This window comes from Crocodylus porosus, unplaced genomic scaffold, assembly GCF_001723895.1.
Source record: "Crocodylus porosus isolate Cpor-Errol unplaced genomic scaffold, CroPor_comp1, whole genome shotgun sequence".
Classification (NCBI taxonomy): domain Eukaryota; kingdom Metazoa; phylum Chordata; order Crocodylia; family Crocodylidae; genus Crocodylus; species Crocodylus porosus.
In genome coordinates, this window is record NW_017728950.1 from 52,948,433 (window position 1) to 52,955,039 (window position 6,607).

At 44.1% G+C, this 6,607-nt stretch overlaps 1 protein-coding gene across 1 annotated transcript in view; it reads right to left on the bottom strand.

Moving 5' to 3' along the window:
• TYRP1 (tyrosinase related protein 1) overlaps window positions 1-2,028 on the bottom strand; it is an 89,505-nt gene extending 87,477 nt beyond the window's left edge. The window contains exon 1 of the mRNA XM_019555393.1: window positions 1,960-2,028. The gene's annotated coding sequence lies outside the window, so the exon portion shown is untranslated. The remainder of the gene's footprint in view (window positions 1-1,959) is intronic.
• Between the last annotated feature and the right edge of the window lie 4,579 nt (window positions 2,029-6,607).

The following is a 6,607-nucleotide window of genomic DNA, read 5'->3' on the forward strand; positions in this document are numbered from 1 at the left end:
CTCCTTAAGGAGCAACCACTCACCTTCGACATCTGATTCCCTTCCCCTCTGGGTCCTCAGCGCTTCCCCAACGATCCTCCTTAGCTTGTTGAAGTCAGCCCTGAAGAGGCCTGGTGGAGCAGGAGAAAACTGCCTGGCCTGTAGGGAGGAGAAGAGGGGTTAGTTGGTCAGGAGCTGCTGTGGCAGCTGCCAGCAGGCTCTAGCCCTGCCCTGGCCTGGATAGGGGACAGGGAAGGCAGGCTGCATGCCACAAGTGGCAAGTGGTCCACATGCCCCTGCGGAGGGAGTGGAGATGGAGGGCTTGGCTTGAGGACAACTATGGCAGGACCCATCCAGCCAACTTACTTTGTCCCTGGGCAACTGTGTGCACACAGCTCCTGATTTGAGGATGGGTGGTGCACAGTCCCTTGGTACAGTGCATGTTATCGCTGAAATGTTGCAAACCCTCACAAGGAGCCTCTTTGTCCTTGCTTTGCAGGTCTAGCAGCTGCACATGAGGGAGAACCACCAGATGCCAGTGAGGATGTGTCTGCAAGGATACCACCACTCTTGGCCAACACCTTCCACATGCACTGCCTCCTCCAGTGATGCACACAGGACCAAACCCTCCTCCTACTGGACCAGCTGTCACAGAGGCAGAGGAGTGGCTGGCAGATTCATGGGCTTGGATAGCCCAGGACCTGGAGTGAGAGGGACCTGGAAGACCATGCCTTCTAGGACATGCTCCTCACCCTCAAGGAGAGGCAAATAGCCTTCCTCAAAAGGATGATCAAGGCCCAGGAATGGCAGGCTATTATGGTGGTCGGGTAAGCTTGTTTGAAGAGCTTTAGTTAAAATGCCCCTAACACCATTTTGAAATGTGAGGACACTGAATATACAAAATGCTGCAACACACTGGAGTGCTCCAATGCATTCTAAATCAGAATGCATTGGAACATGTGTAAATATGCCCTTTGATGCTCAGCTTTTCAATGCCTAAATGTATTTGTCAGACCTGATGAATAATGCCTTGCATTCAAAAGCTTGGCTAACTCTATTCCAAATATATTGTTAAGGGAAAAAAAATCACCTCAAGAAATCCTTGGCTTTGTATAATTTGTGGACCAACATTACTCTAAAACTACCATAAAGGTCTTGGTGAATCTGGGTTTCAGTCTCTAGCAAGTAACTTGTATCGGATCAGGTACAGGCAAATGTTCTATGCAGCTTCTGTGCCATTGAGCTTCCAAGCCACTCTGAAGCTGGTTTAGCACACTTCAGAATAAGAACACGCTCAGGACAGATTGATCTTCTAATCCCAAATCTTGTTTGTAACACTTCAATGCCAAGAATGTTATGTGGAAACAATAAGATGGTGAAACAAACTCTAAATGTTTAATATACTGCTCTCTGACGCCTTGGTATAGTGCAAAGTTTAACTTTATAAAACTGCCTTTCTTAAAATTATCATTGCATTTGCTTGCCTACTTCTCAAGAGTGTTAATCTCCAACATATCATCAGGGAATTTACCTCCCATCATGCACATTGGCCGTCATGTACTTTATTTTCAAGAGAATAGATAATTGATTGTGTTCTTCCTTGGAGTAAATCAAAGCTCATCAACACAATTGCTTTGGTTTCAAGGGCTTTGTAAAAAGAAATCCCATGTATTGATTTGTTTAGGAATAGAGGACTACAGCAAATGCAGGAGTATAGTGAAGATGATTCAGGAAAGCTGAAGTTGTCAAAAGGAAAGGGAAATGCAACAATTTAGAAGGGATTTTTGAAAGGGTCGATATTCTCAATATCCAAGGTTTTAATAAGTTATAGGATTTCCTTTTGATGATACAATTTTTAGTAATAGTCTGATTTTTTTACACTCCTTAAAATAGCTAATAAACAGCACAAAAGAAGAGTGGATTTCTTTAAAAAACAGAATTATCTATTTATATAATTTACAAGACAACAGTAACTCTTACCTTATTGATAAAAATAGCACTTTCTTGAATGCAAGGAGCAAATAAAATACCAAAAGATCCTCAACACTTCAAAAACTTATATAGTTCCCATCCCAGAGATCTGGCAGTTTGCATCTCCTCTCTTCAGAGAATAACTGGGGCCACTACACAATGATTAATCGATGTAGTGAGATGTAAGTGAAAGAGTTGAATTAAGAGATAGTACCTTCTAATGGATATTTTTGTGAGTGTAAGAATTGAAGATGAACCCTGGGAAACAAGAAAAGTGAAAGTTTTCAATTCCCACCCCCCAAGAACATTAATAAATGGTTTTCTTTTTCATACAATAGCTTATGTTGTTTCAAAGACTCTAAAGAACATTACATTCTGGACTTATACATCTATGACACACTAGTGTGTCCAGGTCAGAGAAGGTAAAAAGGAAATTACATTTTGCCACCAGAAACAAACCCTGGTCTTCGAAGATGCTTTCAGACAATTTGCCTAGGATTGATGCGAGTCCCTCTTTCTTCCTTGAGGACTTGACAGCTTCTCAATACTGTTCTTTTCTCAAATCTACTTGTTCAGCTCCAGTGATGGCAGCAGCCATATGAGTGTGAGTTTTGATAGATGACTGTCATTGTAGTTAACTGAGGTGATACCAGCTGTTGGGGATATAGTTTGACCTGTAAAAAATATACCTTATACAGCATACAAGGGACTCCATGCTTCAGCAAAACATGGATTTTCAAGAAAAAATATCAGTTCATTGAAAATCTTTTGTGGAAGCATCTTGGTTTTAATTAACTTCCACTAAAATGAAGGTTTCCACAACAGCCTGCAAGATCTCACCTTGGGTTGAAGCATCAAGGGTTACAGATTATCCTAGGACAAGTTTCCTAGGACCTTGAGAGCCCTGGCCTAACCATGGGTTTAGAAGGCACTTTTACACATGTTTGGTGCTTTAATTGGAGTGGCTCCAACTTCTGCTTTAAAGCGCTGCTGCAGCCCATGTATCAGAGTTCCCATGCTTAAAAATGGCAGCGAGGGCACTTGAACTAAAACTTGTTCAACAAACTTTAGTTCAAGTGTCCCTGCCACCATTTTTAAGTGTGGGGATGATGATACATGAAATGCCTGAGGCTGCTGGAGTGCAGTAATTGCCATGCTCCAGCAGACTTAATTAACAGAGTGCTCTGATGCGCTGTAATTACAGCACATTGGAGCAGCCTCTGCTCTTGTATGTGGCTACCCAGAGTTTCTACATTCCCTAAAACTAGGAGTCAGAGCTGCTAGCTCTTCTGTGTTTTGCAAATATTTCAAATGAAAATGGTGTTCTCATGCTTCCCAAGAAATAAGAGCAATCAACTAGTAACCTCAGGTGCCTGTACATGAAAGCATGGAGCCTGGGAAACAAGCAGGAAGAATTGGAAGTCCTCACACAGTCACAGAACTATGATGTGGTTGGAATAACAGAGACTTGTTTAAACAGCTTGTATGACCGGAACATTGTCATGGATGGTTACAAGCTGTTTAGGAAAGACAGACAGGGGAGAAATGGAGGAGGAGTTGCACTTTATGTAAAAGAGCTATATGATTACTCAGAGCTCCAGTATGGAACTGGAGATAGGCCTGTTGAAAGTCTCTGGGTTAAGGTTATAGAGGAGAGCAACAAGGATGATGTTGTGGTGGGGGTCTGCTATAAACCACCAGACCAGGAGGAAGTGGTTTCATAGATTTCATAGACATATGTTCTCCCACAACATTCTTCCAGGCAAGCTAGGGAAGTATGGGCTGAATGAATGGCAGATAGAAAACTGACTGGAGTTTCAGGCTCAGAGAATACTAATCAATGACTTGATGTCTAGTTTCATGGACATTAGGGCTGGAAGGGACCTCAAAAAATCATTGAGTTCAGCCCCCTGCCGCAGGGGCAGGAAGTCAGCAGGGGTAATAGGATCGCAGCAAGATAAACATCCAAATTTCTCCTGAAGGTGTTCAAAGTAGGTGCTTGAACCACCTCTGGTGGCAGTCTATTCCAAACCTTGGGGGCTCAGACAGTAAAGAAGTTCTTTCTTGTGTCCAGTCTGATATGGTCATGGAGGAATTTGTGACCGTTTGACCTTGTCATCCTTTGGGGTGCTCTGGTGAACAGACATTCCTCCTGATCCTGGTGAGCACACCTGATAAATTTATAGGCAGCCACCAGATCACCCCTGAGACTGCACCTTTCCAGGCTGAAGAGTCCCATAGGTCTCAGCCTCTCATCATAAGGTCTGCTTTCCTGACCTCTGATCATGCGTGCAACTCTCCTCTGTATCCTCTCAAGATTCTCCGCATCCTTTATGAATTCTGGAGTGCAAAACTGGATGCAGTACTCCAGCTGCGGCCTCACCAAGGGCAAGTACAATGGAAGAATGACATCCTGGGATTTGCTTGAGAAGCAGCTATGCATGCAAGCCAGTGTTTTGCTCGCTTTACTAGCTGCAGCATCACATTGATGGCTCATGTTCATCTTGTGATCTAGTTGGCAACTAGTATCAAGTGGAGTGCTCCAGGGGATGGTTCTGGGGTTGCTTTTGTTCAATGTCTTCATCAATGACTGGGAAGATGGCATAGAGTGCACCCTCAGCAAGTTTGTATATGACACCAAGCTGTAGGGAGTACTAGATATGCTGGAGGGTACGGCTACAATTCAGAGTGACCTACACAAATTGGAGGTTTGGGCCAAAAGGAATCAGTAGGACTGTTTCCAGCAGGTCAAGGGATGTGATTATTCTCCATTAAGCACTGGTAAGGCCACGTCTGGAGTAGCTGTAACAGCCAGATCCAGAGGAATTAATAAGCAATAAATATGTGCTTCTTGGAGGCATTTGGTATTTTGCCTAAATGGGTAATACTAGTTGTAACAGGGCCCCAACTGAGACCCTGTTACTAAAGGAGCGGGGGCAGCTGGAAATAGTTACAATGGGGAGGTGGGCCCCTCCCCTAGAGAACCAATTAGGACCAGACCCGAAGGACAAGAGGGAGAGGAGGTGAAGGAGAAGGTGCCTTCAGGCAACACAGAGGAAAGAAGAGAGAGAAGAGCAGATAGAAAGAGAGACGCGCCCAAGAGAAGGCTCGGAGAAAAGAGAGTCTGCAATGCGGATCCCCCTTAACTTACCGGGAGTCCCATGAAACTGTGATGAGTGAAGAAGGAAGTGGAGCGGAGCCACGGGCTGGAGCCGCAGCTAGTATTAGGAATCGGAGAAGCTGCGTCAAGCCAGAAAGGACAGCGGGAGGGACCTCCTGCCCCCAGATCATCTAAAGAGTCAGGGTGAGTCCAGGACCCCAGAGGAGAGAAGGCAAGACTGACTGGGGAAGAGCAAAGGGGATAACACACTGGCTCCATGGGAAAGAGACACAGGCAGCGGTGGTAACAAGCCGCTAATGAGGTAATTACTGCTGGAGGCCGGGAGACGGCTGAGTAATAAGCTGCTAAGAAGCTAATTAACCTCAAAGACTGGGACTGTGTGCGGTATCTTTTTTTTTTTTTGTATTATTGGACTGGGACCGGCCAGGAGATCTGGGGGGTCCACAAGATCAACCGGCTGGATTGCATTCTCAAAAAGGGGTATTTCCTGTAAGTAATAGAAACCAGCTGAATAAAAGCACCTGAAGTAGATGGCATCCAGCATGGTATTTCCTGCAGGTACTCTTGCATAATAACCACTTCCGCCCTATATTTTGCTTAGGATCCAAGTTGTGGCAGGTGGGAATCATGAGGAAAAGGGAGGTACCTGGCAGTCCTGCTGACACTAGTTAATATAAAGCTTGTAAGTTTGTAAACTGCAAATGTAATTTGTCTGTTATAAGTTTAACCAAAATGATAAAACTGACTGTTCATGGAATTGACTGGGCCCCATAGGCAAAGCTGTAGTTGTAAGATTAGGAGACCTAACGGTTTTTTGCTTAGGGTTCAGCCTTGATGATAAAACTGGATCCAGTTTTATATTTTCTATATTCCCAACACATTCCAAGAAAACATATCCCAAGAAAGCATATTCAAATGAAGCCTAAAAGGGGTTAGAACTTAGGCAGAGCCATGTCAATTTCAAACCTAAAGGTGCTGAATCATAATTTGCTTACTGGATAAACTCTAATCCAGATTAATTACCTTTTAGGATAATTTTAACACCTTTCACTCCCATAAGGTAACAGCTATAGGGCAACATTATAAGTGGCTCTGAGGCCAACAAATTAACATAAGACTAGGTATAAAAAGTATGTGCATCAGGTAACCAGCAAGAAGGAGGGAACAGAATGGTCATTTCCATTCCATGGCCAGACTCCTGGAGTGAGTGAGGATCGGATCCTGATCAAGGGACCTTCCCAGGTAACCCTCTGATTACCCTCTCCCCAGGCTGATCGAGGGACGCCTGACTTTGCTGGAATCACTTGACGCATACCTGGCATTGAGGGACTATCGATAAGTTGCCAACCCATGTCTGTCTATCTGTTGTTTTGAACAGCCCAGTGGCTGATACCCTTGCAGTGCCCAGTTGGCCTATGACAGAACTGATCTATCTGTTATTAGCTCTTTAATACTGCATTATCTGCTTATTGCATTTATCTTTCTGTTAACTGTTGTGTGTGTGTGTAAGCTATAATAAATTTGCCTTTATTTCAC